Source organism: Panthera onca, chromosome E2, assembly GCF_046562875.1.
Source record: "Panthera onca isolate mPanOnc1 chromosome E2, mPanOnc1 haplotype 2, whole genome shotgun sequence".
Lineage (NCBI taxonomy): Eukaryota > Metazoa > Chordata > Mammalia > Carnivora > Felidae > Panthera > Panthera onca.
The window spans coordinates 970,839-991,539 of NC_138353.1; positions in this window are offsets into that span (position 1 = coordinate 970,839).

Consider the following 20,701-nt stretch of genomic DNA (forward strand, 5'->3'; position numbering starts at 1 on the left):
ATTGCCTTGCTCCTGCTATATTACTGACCCTGCAGCCCATTACCACCACGAAAAAATCATTTCAAAGTCAGTGGAGACTCTATGCAGCAATGTTGCCACTAAAAATACTGTAGACTTTAACAGATTATCCACAGAACTACTACTGTCTTAGGTAAAAACCTGAAATTCTTAAAAAAAATTTTAACGTTTATATGTATTTGAGAGAGACAGAATCCGAAGTAGGCTGCAGGCTCCCAGCTGACAACACAGAGCCCAAAACAGGGCTCAAACCCACGAGCAGTGAGATCCAGACCAGAGCCGAAGTCTGACACTCAACTGAATGAGCCACCCAGGCGCCCCGAGAAATTCTTTCTTATCCCCAAACCATGAAATGGAAGACTGGTAAGCATGTTCAAGAAAAAAATTTCACACACACCGGGGAATTCTTGCAAGAAACGCATTAGCATTTCGTTTCCCACTGGGATTTCTGTATACATGATGGCCTTTCTAAAACTAAGAAAAATAACATTGCAGCAGACTGCCTGCCTGCCTCACTCCCTTCCTTACTCCCTGGTTTCACACCAGGAAAATCGCACTCAAAATGGGATTCATCAACTCAGGAACAATGTGGAGATGATTCCAAAACTAGAAGCTTATGATCTGTTACTGGTTCCTAAATTCAGCCCCTTCACAGCAGCAAGTTCTTCCCCTGTTTGTCTTCACCGGATTGTTCACACAGTGTGATTATAACCTTCAATTCGAATTCTGAGGCCGGTTTTGCTTAAGTTTCCAACAGTGGCAAGAACAACCAATAAGGCATACCTTCTTTCTTGCAATCGTAATACTTAGGTACAAAATCTTTAATGCTTACTTTTTAAGTTGCTACCCCTGTATAAAAGCTGTCGATAGCATCCTTTCTGCCAGCAAACACCTTGACGACCCACAGACCCACACGCCCACTTCTGGTGGGCAGATACCCCGTCTTCTCCCTGAAATTACCAGTGACAAGTGAAACCCAACAAACCCAAGACCCCCCTCAGAGCCCTGCCGCTATGCTGTGAGCCATACCACGAGTCACACTGAGTCATACAAATCCTATTCTAACCTCCCCCCCCCGCCAATGGTTTTTGGGTGAGCGCATCACAAGATCATAAAGAACCACCAGGCCAGAGGTATCACAACTATAAATTAGGCAGTGTGTTAAGAATGGACTCACGGCGCACACCCACTTTTAACAAATTCTGAGCATAACTGAATATGCACTTGGAACTTAAATGCCCCTCCACAAGATTACGTCCACGGAGGTGTACATACTTCTTTTTGAAGTGAAATCACAAAAGGAGTTGGTCTTGGCCCCAAGTGCTGGGTTAACATGGGTGGTTCACGCTCAGTACGTTACCCTTTCCCTTTTTACTTTCGGACAGATCATTTTTATTCTTTTAAAAGTTTGTTTTAAGAGATGGAGAGCAGGGGAGGGAAAGAATCCCCAACAGGCTCCTGAGCCAAAATCAGGACTTGGACTCCCAACCAACTGAGCCACCCAGGCACCCCTTGAACAGCTTTATTAAACCTGTCCCCAAGGAAGGGGACGTCTGGTTAAGTAGGGATTGCCTCATGTATTCATACTGAGATGGCACATCTAACCCTAACCCAATCGAGGATGACCTTTACTGCTAAACCTTCTTGGCTCTCATCGGTCCTTATTAATTACACACAGCAAAGTCTTTTTCACAGCCAGCCACACCAACACCAAAACACAGGAACCAGAGCAGCCGAAAACTCGGCTCTAGAGTTTTCCCTGTTCCACGCGGCACCAATCGCCTCGGGCGCCCCTCGGGGGAACAGCACGACAGCCCGTGGTTCAGCCACCACCAGGGCGGGGCGCACCTGGGCTACCGCGGAGCCCCTGGGCGGGAGGGGTGTGCCGGGCGGGCTGTGCACTCTCCCGCTTCCCTGCGCCGCGCTTCGGGTCCTCTCTGGTGCCCTTCCCGAGTGCTTTTCAACTTCCGCACCTGTTTTCCGCGGTCGGCCTCACGCCGGCTTGAGCCTCAAGTGGACCCTAACCAGGCGCTCTGCGTCCCAAGTGACCTGACACCAGGAAGGCCCCACTGGCTAGGAGGCCCCAGCGGCCCCGGGACTGAGCCTCCCGACGCCACACTCGCCGCCACACTCACCCGGAGGCAGGCTCCTCCCTGGTCTGTCATCGTTAGACCGACTTCGTGCTTCAAATTCAGCGGGTTACCACTTCCCTTGGGAGGCCGGGGCACCGTGATCAACTGCCGGCAGTGCAGGGAGAGACGCCGCAGAGAGCCAGAGGAGATCCGAGCACCGGGCCACCGTCTACGCCCATCTTCACCCCCCCATGCCCTGAGAGAGAAGGGGACACAGGCGGTCACGAGCCGGCCGGACTTGGGAGTTCCTGCGGGGGAAAGAGGACGGCACCATACACGGTGTGGAGCAGGACTCCGGCCTCCCGCCCATCCGCCCCGACACGTGCGCCAGGGGTCCCCATGGCCAGCGGACCCTGCCGCGCCACCACCGCGGGCGCAGGACACACATACCCAGGCTCAGGCCCACGCACGACTCGGCCACGGACATAGCTCTCCAGCAGGGCCGGGAGTAGAGGGGGTGCAGCCCGGGGCGGGAGTACGTTCTAAGGGTCCACGATCAACGTGGCCTGCGACTCATTCCACCCTCCGCTGCACCCTAACAGCCGCGGGAGTTTCATTGGCAGCCCCCCCCCCCCCCGCCCCACCCCGGGCGGAAAGGCCCCAAGCCCGTCCCCAGAGAGGGCCCCCGCCGAGATCAGACCCCAGAGGTCAGAAGGCTTAACCGGGAGCCCGAGCTCGGAAGCACCCCTCCCCCACCCCCACCCCCCCGCAGAACGCAGTGTCCGTGTGCTCAGTGGCGTCACCCCTGACCTGGGGGACAGTTCGGCAGAGGACGGGGCCTCCCGACTGTCCGCGGGCACCGCAACCCGAGGTGGACAGGGGATCCCCAAGGGCCTTTAAGTCTCCACGCCAGTACGAGCTGCCTGGGCCTCCCACTCCGAACCATGCCAGAGCTTCTGGGGTCCGACCCCCAGTCCCTCTCCGCACCTGCTCCCCTCACCACCGAGGGCACACAGGGCTCGGGGTGGGAAGCCAGACACAAGGCTCGGGGCCGGGCCGGGGTGGGGTGTGGGGGGGAAGAGCCTCGGGGGCGGGATCTGGGCACAGGGCCAAAGACCCTGCACCACGAGGTTGAAGGTAGCTCCGCGCGGAAGCAAAGGTGGGACCCGTGACACGCGTGGTGGGAGGGGGACGCCACAGGCGGTGGGTAGGGCACCGAGCACCCCCTCACACGGTGACCTCGGGGACGACCCAGCGCTCGCTCGGAGCTGCCGCCGCCCTCACCGATGACCCTGCAGGTTCCGCTCCCGGCACTGCTCTGGTCCCAACTCCAGCTGAGTGGCCGCGCGCCTCCCAGCCGCAGACTCCATGTACGCAGCTTCCCCCGCGTGGTCAGGGGGTAGCGAGCGGTAGACCTAGCACAGAGGGCACCAGCTCCTCAAACCGCTGACCTGCACGCGTCCAAGAAGCCCACCTCCGCCCGCAGAGGAGGAGGGCCCCAATCCATCCCTCCCGAGTCATGGCCTCAAGTCCAGAAAAGAACCACACGGGGGAGCCTGGGGGCTCAGTTACTTAAGCGACCCACTGGATCCTCACACTCAGGTCTTGATCTGAGGGTCGGGTGGACGTGAAGCCTACTTAAATAAAGAACCAGCAAACGAACCACATAGAGCCATGGTCCCACAGCTCATGAATACCCAGCCGTGGTATCCAATTTCAAAGTAACTGCTTCCAGGCCAGTAAGGACACTCAACTGTTGAGGGCAGCAGCAGCAGCCACCCCCAGGGCCAAGTGACGACCTGCTCCCAAGAGCCAACTTATCAACAATACCCTCTCCCGGACCTGGGGTTCCCACGGCTGCTGGCACCAGATTCACCCTCCAGTGGGTCCGCGCTAAGGACTTGGAGTGGACTCGTTCTGAGGCCAGGGCCCCGGGGAGCATCCTGTATCACTTCTCACCATGGTCTGTGGCCCCAGCAGGTGCTTTGGGTGCCTGCTGCCTTCCCTGGACGTGGTAGCCCTTTCTCAGGCTCCCTTTCCGGAACTGTACCTAGATTTCCCAACCCCTGGGGTCCCCATCATCACAGCAATTGCTCCTGGAAGAGCAGGGCCACAGGTCAGGTTAGACGGGACCTGACCGAGGTTCTGGTGTCAGCCCGGGACACACCTTTGCCCGCACACACCACTGCTGTGGAGCCGCAGCTTGGACACGGAGGGAGCCACAGGGGGCTGGTGAGCGCGGCCCCAGGTTGACAGCATGACGGGGTGGGCACCCACGGCAGGAGCAGCAAGGGACCTTGGGTGCGGGGAGGGGTCTGGGACATCTTGGCTGCAAATTGGCCGCCAGGAGGAGACACCCCAAGAACCCAGAACACCCACCGGCCTTTGACGACCCTGTCCCCGTTGAGGGTCCGCCCCCACAACCGCCCACGCCCGCGGCCCCTGGTCTGCAGCGCGGGCAGGATGCCTGCACCTGGGACACCGACAGCGGGGGGAGGGGGTGGGGGCTGGGCCGACACCCGTGTGGCAGAACTGGCTCCGGCAGCAGGCGGGGCTGCTCGGTCTGGCGTGCTTGGAAAGTGCGCGCAGGGACCGGCAGGGCTGCTCGGAGAGCACGGTGCAACGCGGAAAGGCCGGGCAGGAACAACTGGAATGCAACTGTGCTGCCGGGAAAAGGCGCTCCCCCGCCCTTCCCCACCCCCCATAAAACACCGCCAAAGAGACAAAACCACAAAGGACAAAGGCCAAACATCCAAGAGGAATGTGTAAAGAGCTCTCAAAATGCAACAAATGTTACCTCCAATACACAAAAACACCCAAAAGCGAAAGAGACAAAACACGCAGAACGTTTCACGGAGGGGGAGAGACGCCGCTGGATGGCAAGTAAGCACATGAAAAGCTGTGAGCTGTTTCCTGGGAACGCAAGTAAATCCCAGCAGGTATCAGGATACGGTGGGGATCAGCATCCAAATGCTTGCGGGCTCTTGGAGAAACGGCCATTCATGCATCGCTAGTGATGTAAAATGGCACGCCTGCTCTGGAAAGTGGCAGTTTTGAACACGCGACAAAAACAAAAACGACAAACTTGTAAATAACTTACAACCCAGAACCTCAACCTGGGCTTCTGTCCCAGACAAATGAAAACACGTTGTACAGTGAAGGGTTGACTGAGCAGGTCTAGAATACTCAGAACCTACGTATTCCAAAGAAAGGTCTGATCTCACTCCTCTTAGGAAACCTCTAAGCCCTTGGGTAGTTAAGGCTAACAATGTGATTTTATGGTGGGGGGCCCTGGGCCATGTACCAGTTCGACTTCCAGGAAGTCAGCTTTTGTAGAGTCCTATAAGTCCTTGTAGGAAGTGAGGCATCAAACCCAAGAGTGGACAGGAGGACCCCTCTCTGGGCCCGATGACACATGTTCGGAGAAAATCCTGGACATGAATCTTGTTAGCAGCTCTGGTCATCATAACCCTGAACTGGAATCAACAACGATGTCCTTCAAGGAACACGTGGTTAAACAAACAGTGGGGAGAGTGGTTACAGAAATGGAAATAAGTGTGTGGATACACGTATCAAGGGAGAAAATGGCCATGACTGGACAACGGACTGTCTATTGTGCGGGGTGATACAGGATAAGGAAACGCTTCCCGAGTTTGGAACAGGGGCAGTAGGTAAATTATGATAAAATCCATTCACGTGGGAAGTCTGTGGTCACAGCCAACGCAAGGAAGGAAGAAGGTCAAGATTTTATGGCCAAACCATTTTTAGTATGATGTACTATGAGACATCCGATTCAGAAAACCAACTAGGTGGTTGTATATCCAAATCTGGATGGAGATGAAGTCTAGTGTTTATAGAGTTCACGATTAACGTCTTACAAGTGGACTAGATCACACAGAGGTTGGTTTAAAAAATCATTAACAATGGCGGACTCTGAAGGGCCCTGGGTTGTGCAAAGGGTGCGCTTCAAAGTTTAACACCCAGGAAGTGGAGCCTGTGCCAGCAAACGGTGCCGTGGAGGCCGTCAGGAAAAGTAGGAACGAAGGGAGAACCTTCTGGTTGTCAGGAGCCAGAGATGAGAGTGTCTTGTGGAACAATGATAAGTAGGCCACTTACCTGGACTCCTCTGAAGGAAACCAGAACACGACACCCCAAAAAGATGCCTCTTTGGTATGTGGGTTTGTGTTTTTTTCAGTAGGCTTCATGCCCAGCACAGAGCCCAGTGCAGGGCCTGAAGCCACGACTCTGAGATCAAGACCCAGGCTGAGATCAAGAGTCAGATGCTCAGTATAAGACACAGAACATGGCAGAGAAGAAGGGGAATCCGAACTTCCCACGTCTCTTAAACACAGAAGCGTTGAAGCCAAAGGACTTTGAACCCCAAAAGTCTGGGAGGAAAAGAGGCGACTCAGCTACCAGGGATACACCGAGACAACCTGACGGGCCATAGGTGCGTGACTGCGAACTGGGAGAGATAAGATGAGGGATCCCGTTCTGCGGAGAGACAAAGGAAAGAGAAAGAGCAGCTGGGGAAGCACAGGACTGTGTCTGGACAAGAGGAAAACCTCCGACTGGGATGAAAAAGGACCCAATCTCTAACTGCAGGGCTTTCTCTGGACCGGGGCCGGCTTGCCGGATCGCACACCTGGAGAGGAGGGGAGCCAGCCCTGGGCTTGGTGGCTAGGTCAGGGGCTCAGTCTGCAGGCAAAGCGCTCCCCTTCCTGGGGTGCTGCAAGATAGGACAAAACCAGCTGGACCACATATTGGGCGTGTGGAACTGCACTCCCCTGGTACCAGGGTGCCCGGAGTGGGAGTCTGAATCCCGGCCAAGCACCGGGGCATGGGAGTCGGTGGAGTGAGACAGACCTCCTCATCTGTGCCTGTGGCACAGTGAGGAGGGCTCAGACGGAGTGATTTGGGACACCGGTCCGTGGAGGAGAGACTGGGGGGGTCGCCATTTTTGTCCCCACCACCACCAAGGCAGGGCCTCAGGGATGGGTCCGCAGGGCCCACAGACTCGGGACCCACATACACCAAACCACACCCCTCCGCACCGGGTCAATGTGTATCTACTGGAGCAGAATAGACTCTGTGGAACCAGGCAGACCCCTCCGCTTGACCAGCGCTGCTGCATTGCCTGGATTAATTCTAGGGCAATTCTTGCTATGTAGATATATTCTCCCCCCATTTCTCCTCCTTATCTCTTTTCAACTCAACTCTGTTTACTCTGTTTATTGGTTTGTTTAAACAGACATATTTAATCCATTCTCTTCATACATGTTCTACACCTCCTCCTTCACATTCCTTTCTCTCTTTCCGGAATAATCAAGCCATATAGTTTCTCTGTCTGGGCGACTTTATCTTATTTTCTTTTTCCCTGCCTCCTTCTTTATTTTCCTTTCTCTCTCTCTGGATTAAGTCATTTAGTCTCTCTGCCTGGTCAGTATTTATTTTTTTCTTTTCCCCCCGCCCCTGTCATTTCTCTCTTTGTATGCTCAGCATACACCAGCTTCATCAGCACTGCTTCTAGCTGGTTCTTTACTTGTAGCTGATGTTTCTGGTTTTTTGCTTTTAGTTTGTTTCTTTTTTCTTTTTTTGTTTGTGTGTTTGCGTGTTTTTGTTTTCTGTTTGTTTGTTTTCCTTTCCCAGGCTACTTCAAGGAACAAAGGAAAGCACACCTGGTGGAGGGTCCAAAACATCACTATGAGTAGGGAAATAAAATAACCAAAATCACAACAACAGAGAGCAAATAACACTCTCCAAAAAACACCTCCTGAAGGGCCAGGCCCTGGACAGTGTACGGCCCCTCTTTCATATAGCAGTGTTCGCAGGTGCAGGACACATAACAAGCTTTTAAAACACATAAAGGACAGAAAACTAGCCAAAATGATGAAACAGAAGAATTCTCCTCAAAAGAAATTCCAGGAAGAAATGACAGCTAAAGAATTGATCAAAACAGATATAAGCAATATAACTGAACAAGAATTTAATGTTTATTTCTGAGATAGAGACAGAGCATGAATGGGGGGGGGGGGTCAGAGAGAGGGAGACACAGAATCCAAAGCAGGCTCAGGCTCTGAGCTGTCAGCACAGAGCCCCACGCGGGGCTCGAACCCACGGACCGTGAGATCATGACCTGAGCCGAAGTTGGACGCCCAACCGACTGAGCCACCCAGGTGCCCCTAACTGAACAAGAATTTAGAATAATAGTCATAAGATTAATCACTGGACTTGAAAAAAGCATAGAAGACAGCAGAGAGTCTATTGCTGCAGAGATCAAGGAACTAAAAATAGTAATGATGAATTTTAAAACCCTATAAATGAGGTGCAAAATAAAATGGAGGCAGCCACAGCACAGATTGAAGAGGCAGAGGGGAGAATAGATGAATTAGAAGATAAAATTATGGAAAATGAGGAAGCTGAGAAAAAGAGAGACAAAAACATTCTGGATCATGAGAGGAGAATTAGAGAACTAAGTGATTCAATGAAACAGAACAATATCCGTATTGTAGGAGTTCTAGAAGAAGAAGAAGAAGAGAGAGAAAGGGGCTGAACGTGTACTTGAACAAATCATAGCTGAAAACTTCCTCAATCTGGGGAAGGAAACAGACACTGAAATCCAAGAAACACAGAGAACTCCCTTCAGACATAACTTGAATTGATCTTCTGCACGACATATCATAGTGAAACTGGCAAAAGACAAGGATAAAGAGAGAACTGTGACAGCTTCTAGGGATAAATGGGCCTTAATATACAAAGGTAGACACATAAGGGTAGTAGCAGACCTATCTACTGAAACTTGGCAGGCCAGAGGAATGGCAGAAAATCTTCAATGTGATGAACAGAAAAAAATATGCAGCCAAGAATCCTTTATGTATCAAGCCTATCATTCACAGTAGAAGGAGAAATAAAGGTTTTTCCAAACAAACAAAAACTGAAGGAATTCATCACCACTAAACCAGCCCTACAAGAGATCCTAAGGGGGATTCTGTGAATGAAATGTTGCAAGGACCACAAATACCAGAGACACCACTACAAGCATGACATCTGAGATAACACAATGACTCTAAACCCATATTTTTCAATAATAACACTGAATGTAAATGGACTAAATGCTCCAATCAAAAGACATAGGGTATCAGAATGGATATAAAAACAAAACAAGACCAATCTATTTGGTGTCTACAAGAGAACCATTTTACACCTGAGGACACCTTCAGATTGACAGTGACGGGATGGAGAACTATCTATCATGCTACTGGAAGTCAAAAGAAAGCTGGAGTAGCCACACTTATATCAGACAAACTAGACTTTAAATTAAAGGTTGTAACAAGAGATGAAGAAGGGCATTATATAATAATTACGGGGTCGATCCATCAGGAAGAGCTAACAGTTATAAATGTCTATGCACCAAATTTGGAAGCACCCAAATATATAAAACAATTAATCACAAACATAAGCATTCTTATTGGTAAGAATGTGGTAACTGCAGGGGACTTTAATACTCCACTTACAACAATGGACAGATCATCTAGACACAGAATCAGTAAAGAAACAATAGCCCTGAATGATACATTGGACCAGATGGACTTGACAGATTTTATTTAGAACTTTTCACCCTAAAGCAGCAGAATATACTTTCTTCTCGAGTGCACATGGAAAATTCTCTAAAATAGATCACATACTTGGTCACAAAATAGCCCTCAATAAATATAAAAGAGTTGAGATCATACCATGTACACTTTCAGATCACAATGCTATGAAACTTAAAATCAACCACAGGAAAAAGTTTGGAAAACCTCCAAATGCATGGAGGTTAAAGAACATCCTACTAAAGAATGAATGAGTCAACTAGACAATTAAAAAAGAAATTAAAAAATATATGGAAACAAATGAAAATGAAAACACAACAATCCAAACCCTTTGGGATACAGTGAAGGCAGTCCTAAGAGGAAAATATATTGCAATCCAGGCCTATCTCAAGAAACAAGAAAAATACCAAATACAAACTCTAACAGAAGATTAGGAAATAGAAGCAGAACAGCAAAGGAAAAAGAAGCAGAACAGCAAAGACACCCCAAACCCAGCAGAAGAAGAGAAATAATAAAGATTAGAGCAGAAATAAACAATACAGAATCCAAAAAACAAACAAACAAACAGTGGAACAGATCAATGAAACTAAGAGTTGTTGTTTTTAAAAAATAAGCAAAATGGATAAACCTCTAGTCAGGCATCTCGAAAAGAAAAGAGAGGACCCAAATAGATAAAATCATGAATGAAAATGGATTCATTACAACCAATCCCTCAGAAATACAAGCAAATATCAGGGAATACTATGAAAAATTATATGCCAACAAATTGGACAATCTAGAAGAAATGGACAAATTCTTAAACACTCACACACTACCAAAACTCAAACAAGAAGAAATAGAAAATTTGCACAGACCCAAAACTAGTGAAGAAATTGAATCAGTTATCAAAAATCTCCCAACAAATAAGAGTCCTGGACCAGATGGCTTCCCTGGGGAATTCTACCAGACATTTAAAGCAGAGTTAATACCTATCCTTCTCAAGCTGTTCCAAAAAATAGAAATGGAAGGAAAACTTCCGGACTCATTCTATGAAGCCAGCATTACTTTGATTCCCAACCAGACAGAGACCCAGCAAAAAAAGAACTACAGGCCAATATCCCTGATGAACATGGATGAAAAAATTCTCAACAAGATACTAGCAAATTGAATTCAACAGCATATAAAAAGAATTATTCATTATAATCAAGTGGGATTCATTCCTGGGCTTCAGCGCTGGTTCAATATTTGCAAATCATTGTGATACATCACATTAATAAAAGAAAGGATAAGAACCATAGTATCCTGTCAACAGATGCAGAAAAAGCATTTGACAAAATACAGCATCCTTTCTTAATAAAAACCGTCAAGAAAGTTGGGAAGGAAGATACTTAAACATCATCTTAGAAGGAACATAGTTAAATATCATAAAATCCATTTATGAAAATAGCCCACAGCTAATATCATCCTCAATGGGGAAAAACTGAGAGCTTTCCCCCCTGGGATCAGGAACACCACAGGGATGTTCACTCCCACCACTGTTGTTTAACATAGTGTTGGAAGTCCTAGCATCAGCAATGGGACAACAAAATATAATAAAAGGCATCAAAATGGGCAAAGAAGAAGTCAAACTTTCACTTTTCCCAGACGACATGATACTCTACATGGAAAACCCAACAGACTCCACCAAAAGACTGCTACAACTGACACATGAATTTAACAAAGTTCCAGAGTACAATATCAACATACAGAAATCAGGTGCATTTTTATACACCAATAATGAAGCAACAGAAAGAGAAATCAAGAACTGATCCCATTTACAGTTGCACCAAGAACCATAAAATACCTAGGAATAAACCTAACCAAAGATGTAAAAGATCCGTATGCTGAAAACTATAGAAAGCTTATGAAGGAAATTGAAGAAGACACAAAGAAATGGAAAAGCAATCCATGCTCATGGATTGGAAGAATAAACATTGTTAAAATGTCAATACTACCCAAAGCAATCTACACATTCAATGCAATCCCAATCAAAATTACACTGGCATTCTTCTCAAAGCTGTAACAAACAATTCTAAAATGTGTATGGAACCACAAAAGACCATGAATAGCCAAAGTAATATTGAAGAAGCAAACCAAAGCAGGAGTCATCACAATCCCAGACTTTAGCCTCTACTACAAAAGTGTAATCATCAAGACAGTATGGTATTGGCACAAAAACAGACACATAGATCAATGGGATAGAATAGGGAACCCAGAATTGGACCCACCAATGTATGGCCAACTAATCTTTGACAAAGCAGGAAAGAGTATCCAATGGGAAAAAAAACAGTCTCTTTAATAAATGGTGCTGGGAGAACTGGACAGCAACGTGCAGAATGAAACTAGACCACTTGCTTACACCATACACAAAAATAAATTGAAAATGGATGAAAGACCTGAATGTGAGACAGGAAACCATCAAAACCCTAGAGGAGAAAGCAGGAGAAGAAACTTCTTTGACCTTGGCTGCAGCAATTTCTTACTTGACACATCTCCAAAGGCAAGGGAATTAAAAGCAAAAATGAACTACTGGGACCTCATCAGGATAAAAAGCTTCTGCACTGCAAAGGAAACAATCAATAAAACTAAAAGGCAGCCAATGGAATGGGAAAAGATATTTGCAAATGACATATTGGATAAAGGGCTAATATCGAAAATCTATAAAGAACTCACCAAACTCCACACCCAAAAAACAAATAATCCAGTGAATAAATGGGCAACAGACATGAACAGACACTTTTCCAAAGAAGGCATCCAGATGGCCAACAGACACATGAAACGATGCTCAATGTCACTCATCATCAGGGAAATACAAATTAAAGCCACACTGAGATACCACCTCACACCAGTCAGAGTGGCTAAAAGAAACAAATCAGGAGACTATAGGTGCTGGCGAGGATGTGGAGAAACGGGAACCCTCTTGCACTGTTGGTGGGAATGCAAACTGGTGCAGCCGCTCTGGAAAACAGTGTGGAGGTTCCTCAAAAAATTAAAAATAGAACTACCCTATGACACAACAATACCACTAGTAGGAGTTTACCCAAGGGATATAAGAATGCTGATGCATAGGGGCATATGTACCCCAATGTTTACAGCAGTGCTTTCAACAATAGCCAAATTATGGAAAGAGCCTAAATATCCATCAACTGATGAGTGGATAAAGAAGATGTGGTTTATACATACAATGGAATACTACTTAGCAATGAGAAAGAGTGCAATCATGCCATTTGCAGCAATGTGGATGGAACTAGAGGGTATTATGCAAAGTGAAATAAGCCAGGCAGAGGAAGACAGACCTCCTATGTTTTCACTCATATGTGGATCTTGAGAAACTTATATATATACAGGGACTTCTAGGTAATTCAACGGTGCAATACATTTGACTGACCAGGGGCCCCAGTCTTTCCAGGGGTTGACATACATTGCAATGATCTTAGGACACACACATAGTCTAACAACTCAGAAATTGGGCTGCATCATATACCAAATAGCATCTTGCACTTGTGGCTGAGTTTTGACTCAGTCCTTTGCTCCATGTGAGACACATTACAAAGGGAGAAAGTGTCAAGTCCTTAAAAAAGTAAGCAATCTGAAAGTAACGTTAGACTGTAGCTGATTCCTGCATCAGTAAAACTATCATGAAGACACCTCATCACAGCAATTTTCTTTCTGAGTTTCCTATAAAATAATGGTCTCTTTTATAATTGGTGGCATCTGAGCCCCGGATTAATGAAAACAATTTTTTAGCAATCCCTATCAAAATAACACCAGCATTCTTCACAGAGCTAAAAGGAACAATCCTAAAATTTGTATGGAATTACAAAAGACCCCAAATAGCCAAAGTAATCTTGAAAAAGAAAACCAAAGCAGGAGGCATCACAATCTGGAACTTCAAGCTGTAGTACAAAGCTATGATCATCAAGACAGTATGGTACAGGCATAAAAAAAGACAGATCAACGGAACAGAATAGAGAACCCAGAATTGGACCCACAATTGGATGGCCAACTCATCTTTGACAAAGCAGAAAAGAATATCCAATAGAATAAAGACAGTCTCTTCAGCAAATGGTGCTGGGAAAACTGGACAGTGACATGCAGAAAAATGAACACGGACCGTTTTCTTATACCATACACACACACACACACACACACACACACCCCTCAAAATCAATGAAAGACCTAAACATAAGACAGGAAGCCATCAAAATCCTAGAGGAGAAAACAGGCAACAACCTCTTTGATCTTGGCCACAGCAATTTCTTACTCAACACATCTCTGGAGGCAAGGGAAACAAAAGCAAAAATCAACTATTGGGACCTCATCAAGATAAAATTTTCTGCACAGCAAAGAAAACAATCAGCAAAACTAAAGGGCAACAGACAGAGTGGGAGAAGATACTTGCAAATGACATATCAGATAAAGGGTTAATCTCCAAAATCTATAAAGAACTTATCAAACTCAACACCCCAAAAACAAATAATCCAGTGAATAAATGAGCAAAAGACATGAATAGACACTTCTCCAAAGAAGACATCCAGATAGTCAACAGACACATGAAAAATGCTCGACATCACTCATCATCCAGGAAATACAAATCAAAACCACAATGAGATACCACCTTACACCTGTAAGAATGGCTAACATTAACAACTCAGGCAACAACAGATGTTGGTGAGGATGCGGAGAAAAAGGATCTCATTTGCACTGCTGGTGAGAATGCAAACGGGTGCAGCCACTCTGCAAAACAGTATGGAGGTTCCTCAAAAAATTAAAAATAGAACTACTCTACAACCCAGCAATTGCACTACTAGATATTTATCCACAGGATACAAGTGTGCTGTTTCAAAGGGGCACATACACCCCCATGTTTATAGCAGCACTATCAACAATAGCCAAAGTATGGAAAGAACCCATACATCCATCGATAGATGAGTGAATAAAGAAGATGTAGTATATATATACAATGGAGTATTACTCGGCAATCAAAAAGGATGAAATCTTGCCATTTGCAACCACGTGGATGGAGGTGGAGGTATTATGCTAAGCTAAATTAGTCAGAGAAAGACTAATATCATATGATTTCACTCACATGAGGAGTTTAAGATACAAAACAGGTGAACATAAGGGAAGCGAAGCAAAAATAATATAAAAAAAAAGGGAGGGGGACAAAACATAAGAGAGTCTTAAATATAGAGAACAAACAGAGGGTTGCGGGAGGGGGAATGGGCTAAGTGGGTAAGGGGCATTAAGGAATCTACTCCTGAAATCATTGTTGTACTATATGCTAACTAACTCGGATGTATATTAGTAGATAAATTAAAAATAAATAAAATAAATACATTAAAAATTTTTTAAACATTTTCTTCATTTATTTTAAGTAATTTATACACCCAATATGGGGCTCGAACTCACAACCCTGATATCAAGAGTCACATGCTCCACTGACTGAGCCAGCATGGCATCCCTATATTAATTTTTAAAATGATAGTTTAAATCTTAACCAAGTATGAAAGTGCAACACGAGTGGGCCAAGATGGCGGAGCAGTGTGGAACTTGTTTTTGCATCTCTCCTCCCCGAAACGCAACTAGATCCACACCAAACCATATTGCACACCTACAAAACTGATGTGAGGATTAACACAACTTGCACAACTTGAATTCGACAGGTATGTGGTGTGGAGAGGTGAACTGGGGGAGAGAGAAGCCACAGAGGGTAGGGAGCTATTTTTGTGGAGAGAGGACAGAGACGGGGGGGGGGGGGGGGGGGGGGGGGGGGGGGGAGTACAGGAAAAGCACTCCCCCCCCTAAAAAGCAGGTGGAGGGAAAGAGAAAGAGTGGACTGAAAAAAAAAAAAAAGAGAGAAAGGAGAAAGGGACTGGAAGGGACTGAAGCAAAAAAGGAGAAAGGAGAGGGCTTAAATTCCATTAAGATGCTATAAACAAGGGAGCGCAGAGTGAAACTCATCAGCTCGTTACCTGGCGTGTTCTGGTGGGAAGGGTGAATCCCCAGGAGCAGAGTGAGATCCAGGGAGGGTCCTCGGGCCACATGGAAGACGTTTCCCCTGCTAGAAGCACTCCCCACAGGCAAAGGTGCCTGCAGACCTGGGAGAACAGCCACGTTTGCTGGTGCTGCAACAAGGCCGTTAAGGGTAAATGAAGCCTGGTGCCAGATGTGTGTTGTAAATTCCTATAATCCCTGAAACGTTGCTGCTACACAAGCACGGGAACTTTTTTCTGGGGCGGCCTGCCACCAGGCCACAGTCTCTGGGCATTGGCAGTGGCACGGTCCCCCGAATGTTCTTGGGTGTGGCCGGCACTGGCCATTGCTCGGTGAGACGCTCCCCCAGAAGGTTTGAGCGGGTCAAAGCCACAGTCCCTCAGAAGTGAGGGGTCGGGAAAAAGCTGCATCTGAGATAAAACTCAGGAGGGAAGTACCGCCTGGCAGCCTGATGGCTTGGTCACCGACAACGTAAAAGTGGGCAGCTGACGGATGCCGGAGACAAAGGAGTACTTAATTGCCAGGAGGCGAAAGCACAGACTTCTGATACTAGAGACTGGGAATCTGGGTGACGCCATTTTTGCCCCTCCCGGGCATGCGCGCGGGCGCGCGCACGCACACGCCTACGTCCGCCACAAAAATCAGCTAAGCAGCGCCATCTAGTGGGGAGAATGAAGCTGTTACACTCAGCCCCACCCAATTGGGCCAACCAAGCTCTTCAAGAACACGAGTCTCTCTGCTTGCTTAGTTTACGGACTATAAAGTGCTTCACAGTTTGACTTCTAAGAGAAATCGATGTAATTTCAATGGTATTTCAGTCTGCTCACTGGTCCATCTCTATTTAATTTTTTTCTTTTCCTTTTCTTATTCTTGAATACATAAAGAGAAAAATTTTATTTTCATCGTCTGTTTTTATTTAAAAAAGACATAATTTTTCCTACTATATTTTTAAACTTTTTTGTAAATGTTTTAAATTCTATTTTAGTTTCATAATTACATTTTATTGTTTTTATTGTATTCATTTTTAAAAATTTTCAAATCTTTTCCTTTTTTTCCTCTTTTCCCCCCTTTTCTTTTCTTTCCCTTTTTTCTCTACTCTATCAAGCTCCCTTCAACAACCAGACCAAAACACACCTGGGAGCTAGTATCCTTTATTTGATTTTTTGTGTGTTTTGTTTTTAACTTTCATTTTTAAAAAATTCTTTATCTTCCTTCAAAATGATGAAATGATGGAATTCACCCCAAAAGAAACAACAGGAAGAAATCACAGCCATGGACTTAATCAAAACAGATACATGCAAGGTGTCTGAACCAGAATTTAGAATCATGATAATAAGACTACTAGCTGGGGTTGAAAAAAGCATAGAATCCCTCTCTGTGGATATATGAGAAGTAAAATCTACTCAGGATAAAATTAAAAATACTATAATGGCATGGCGGCTTGATCGATGAAGCAGGGCAGTCAATCAGTGACATAGAGGACAAATTATGGAGAATAATGAAGCAGAAAAAAGAGGCAAAAGAGCACAATATAAGAATTAGAGAACTCGGTGACTCATTAAAAAAGGAGTAACATCTGAATCATAGGGGTCCCAGAAGATGAAAAGAGAGAAAAAGGGGTAGAAGGTTTATGTGAGCAAATCATAGCAGAAAACTTTCCTAACCTGGGGAAAGACACAGACATCAAAATCCAGGAAGCACAGACAACTCCCATTAGATTCAACAAAACCCAACCACCAACAAGGCATATCATAGCCAAATTCACAAAATACTCAGGCAAGGAAAGAATCATGAAAGCAGCAAGGGAAAAAAAAGTCCTTAAACTACAAGGGAAGACAGATCAGGTTCAGAGCAGACATACCCACAGACACTTGGCAGGCCAGAAAGGGAGTGGCAGGATATATTAAATGTGTTGAATTGGAAAAATATGCAGTCAAGAATTCTTTATCCAGCAAGGCTGTTATTCAAAATAGGAGAGATTAAAATTTTCCCAAACAAAAACTAAAGGAGTTCATGACCACTAAACCAGCCCTGCAAGAAATGTTAAGGGGAACTCTCAGAGGGGAGAAAAGAAAAAAAATTAAAAGACTGAAAGCAACAAAGACTAGAAAGGACCAGAAAACACCACCAGAAACTCCAACTCTACAAGGACCATAATGGCAATAAATTCTTATCTTTCAGTACTCACTATATGTGTTAATGGACTAAACACTCTAATAAAAAGACACAGCATAACAGAATGGACAAGAAAACAAGACCCAGCTATATGCTGTTTACAAGAGACCTATTTTAGACCTAAAGACACCTTCAGATTGAAAGTAAGGGGATGGAGGACCATCTATCATGCTAATAGTCATCAAAGAAAGCTGGAGTAGACATATCAGACAATCTAGATGTTAAAATATAGATTGTAACAAGAGATGAAGAATGGCATTATATCACACTTAAGGGGTCTATCCACCAAAAGGATCTAACAACTGTAAACATTTATGCTCCAAACGTGTAAACACCCAAATATATAAATCAATTAATCACAAACATACAGAAACTCATTGACAATAATATCATGATAGTGGGGGACTTCACCACCCCACTTACAGCAATAGACAGATCATCTAAACAGAAAATCGACAAGGAAACAATGGCCTTGAGTGACACACTGGACTGGATGGACTTAATAGATACATTCAGAACATTTCATCCTAAAGCAGCAGAATACACTTTCTTCTCAATGCATATGGAACATTCTCCAGAACAGATCACATAGTGGGACACAAATTGAGTGAGTGGCCCTCAACAAGTACAAAAAGAATGAGATCATACCGTGCACGTTTTCAGACCACAATGCTATGAAACTCAGAATTAACCAGAAGAAAAACTTTGCAAAGATAACAAATACTTGGAGACTAAAGAACATCCTATTAGAAAATGAATGGGCTAACCAAGAGCTAAAGAGGAAATTAAAAAGTCCATGGAAGCTAATGAAAATGATAACACCACAGCCCCAAACCTCTGGGACACAGCAAAGGCAGTCATAAGACAGAAGTATATAGCAATCCAGGCCTTCCTAAACAAAGAAAAAAGATCTCAGATACACAACCCAACCTTACATCTTAAAGAACTGGAAAAAAACAGCAAATAAAACCCAAACCAGCAGAAGACAGGAAATAATAAAGATTAGAGCAGAAATCAATGCGATCTAAAATAAGCAAGCAAGCAAGCAAGCAAACAAACAAACAAAAACAAGAACGGTATGACATATCAATGAAACCAGGAGCTGGTTCTTTGAAAGAATTAACAAAATTGATAACCCCCTTAGCCAGTTTGATCAAAAAGAAGAAGGAAAGGACCCAAATAAATAAAATCAAGAATGAAAGTGGAGAGATCACAACCAACACTGCAGAAATACAAACAATAATAAGAGAATATTATGAGCAATTACATGCCAATAAATTGGGCAATCTGGAAGAAATGGACAAATTCCTAGAAACATATAAACTACCAGAACTGAAACAATAAGACATAGAAAATTTGAACAGATCCATAACCAGTAAAGAAATCAAATTAGTAATGAAAAAATCTCCCAAGAAACAAGAATCCAGGGTTGGATGGCTTTCTGGGGGAATTCTACCAAACATTTAAAGAAGATCTAACACCTATGTTTTGAAGCTTTTCCAAAAAATAGAAATGGAAGGAAAACTTCCAAACTCATTCTATGAGGCCAGCCTAACCTTGATTCCAAAACTAGACAAAGACCCCACTGAAAAAGAGAACTACAGACCAATTTCCCTGATGAACATGGATGTAAAAATCCTCAACAAGATACTAGCCAACCGAATCCAACAATACATTAAAAGAATTATTCACCACGACCAAGTGGGATTTATACCCAGGATGCAGGGTTGGTTCAATATCCATAAAATAATCAATGTGATACATCACATCAATAAAAGAAAGGAAAAGAATCACAAGATCCTCTCAATAGATGAGAGAAATCATTTCAGCATCGTTTTTGATTAAAAGCCCTCAAGAAAGTAGGCATAGAAGGATCGTATCTCAAGATGATAAAAGCCATATATGAAAGACCCACCGCTCATATCATCCTCAAGGGGGAAAAACTGAGAGCTTTCCTCCTAGTTCAGGAAGACGACAGGGATGTCCACTCTCACCACTGTTGTTTAACATAGTATTGGAAGTCCTAGCTTCAGCAATCAGAGAACACAAGGGAATAAAAGGCATCCAAATTGTCAAGTTGAAAGGCAAACTTTGACTCTTTGCAGACAACATGATACTTTACATGGAAAACCCAAAACATTCATCCCAAACAACTCCTAGAACTGATCCATGAACTCAGCAAAGTCACAGGATATCAAGTCAATGCACAGAAATCAGTTGCATTCCTATACACCAGTAATGAAGCAACAGAAAAAGAAATCAAGGAATTGATCGCATTTACAATTGCACCAAAAACCATAAAATACCTAGGAGTGAACCTAACCAAAGAGGTGAAAAATCTATATACTGAAAACTACAGAAACTTATGAAAGAAATTGAAGAAGACACAAAAAAATGGAAAAATATCCCATCCTCATGGATGGGAAGAACAAATATTGTTAAAATGCCGATACTACCCAAAGCATTCTACATATTCAATGCACTCCCTATCAAAATAACACCAGCATTCTTTACAGAGCTAGAACAAATAATCTGAAAATTTGTATAAAACCAGAAATGACCCCAAATAGCCAAAGCAATCTTGAAAAAGAAAACCAAAGCAGGAGGCATCACAGACCTGGACTTCAAGCTATACTACAAAGCTGTAATCATCAAGATGGTATGGTACTGGCACAAGAACAGACACTCAGATCAGTGGAACAGAATAGAGAACCCAGAAATGGACCCACAGACATATGGCCAACTCATCTTTGACAAAACAGGAAAGAATATCCAGTGGAATAAAGACAGTCCCTTCAGCAAGTGGTGCTGGGAAAACTGGACAGCGAC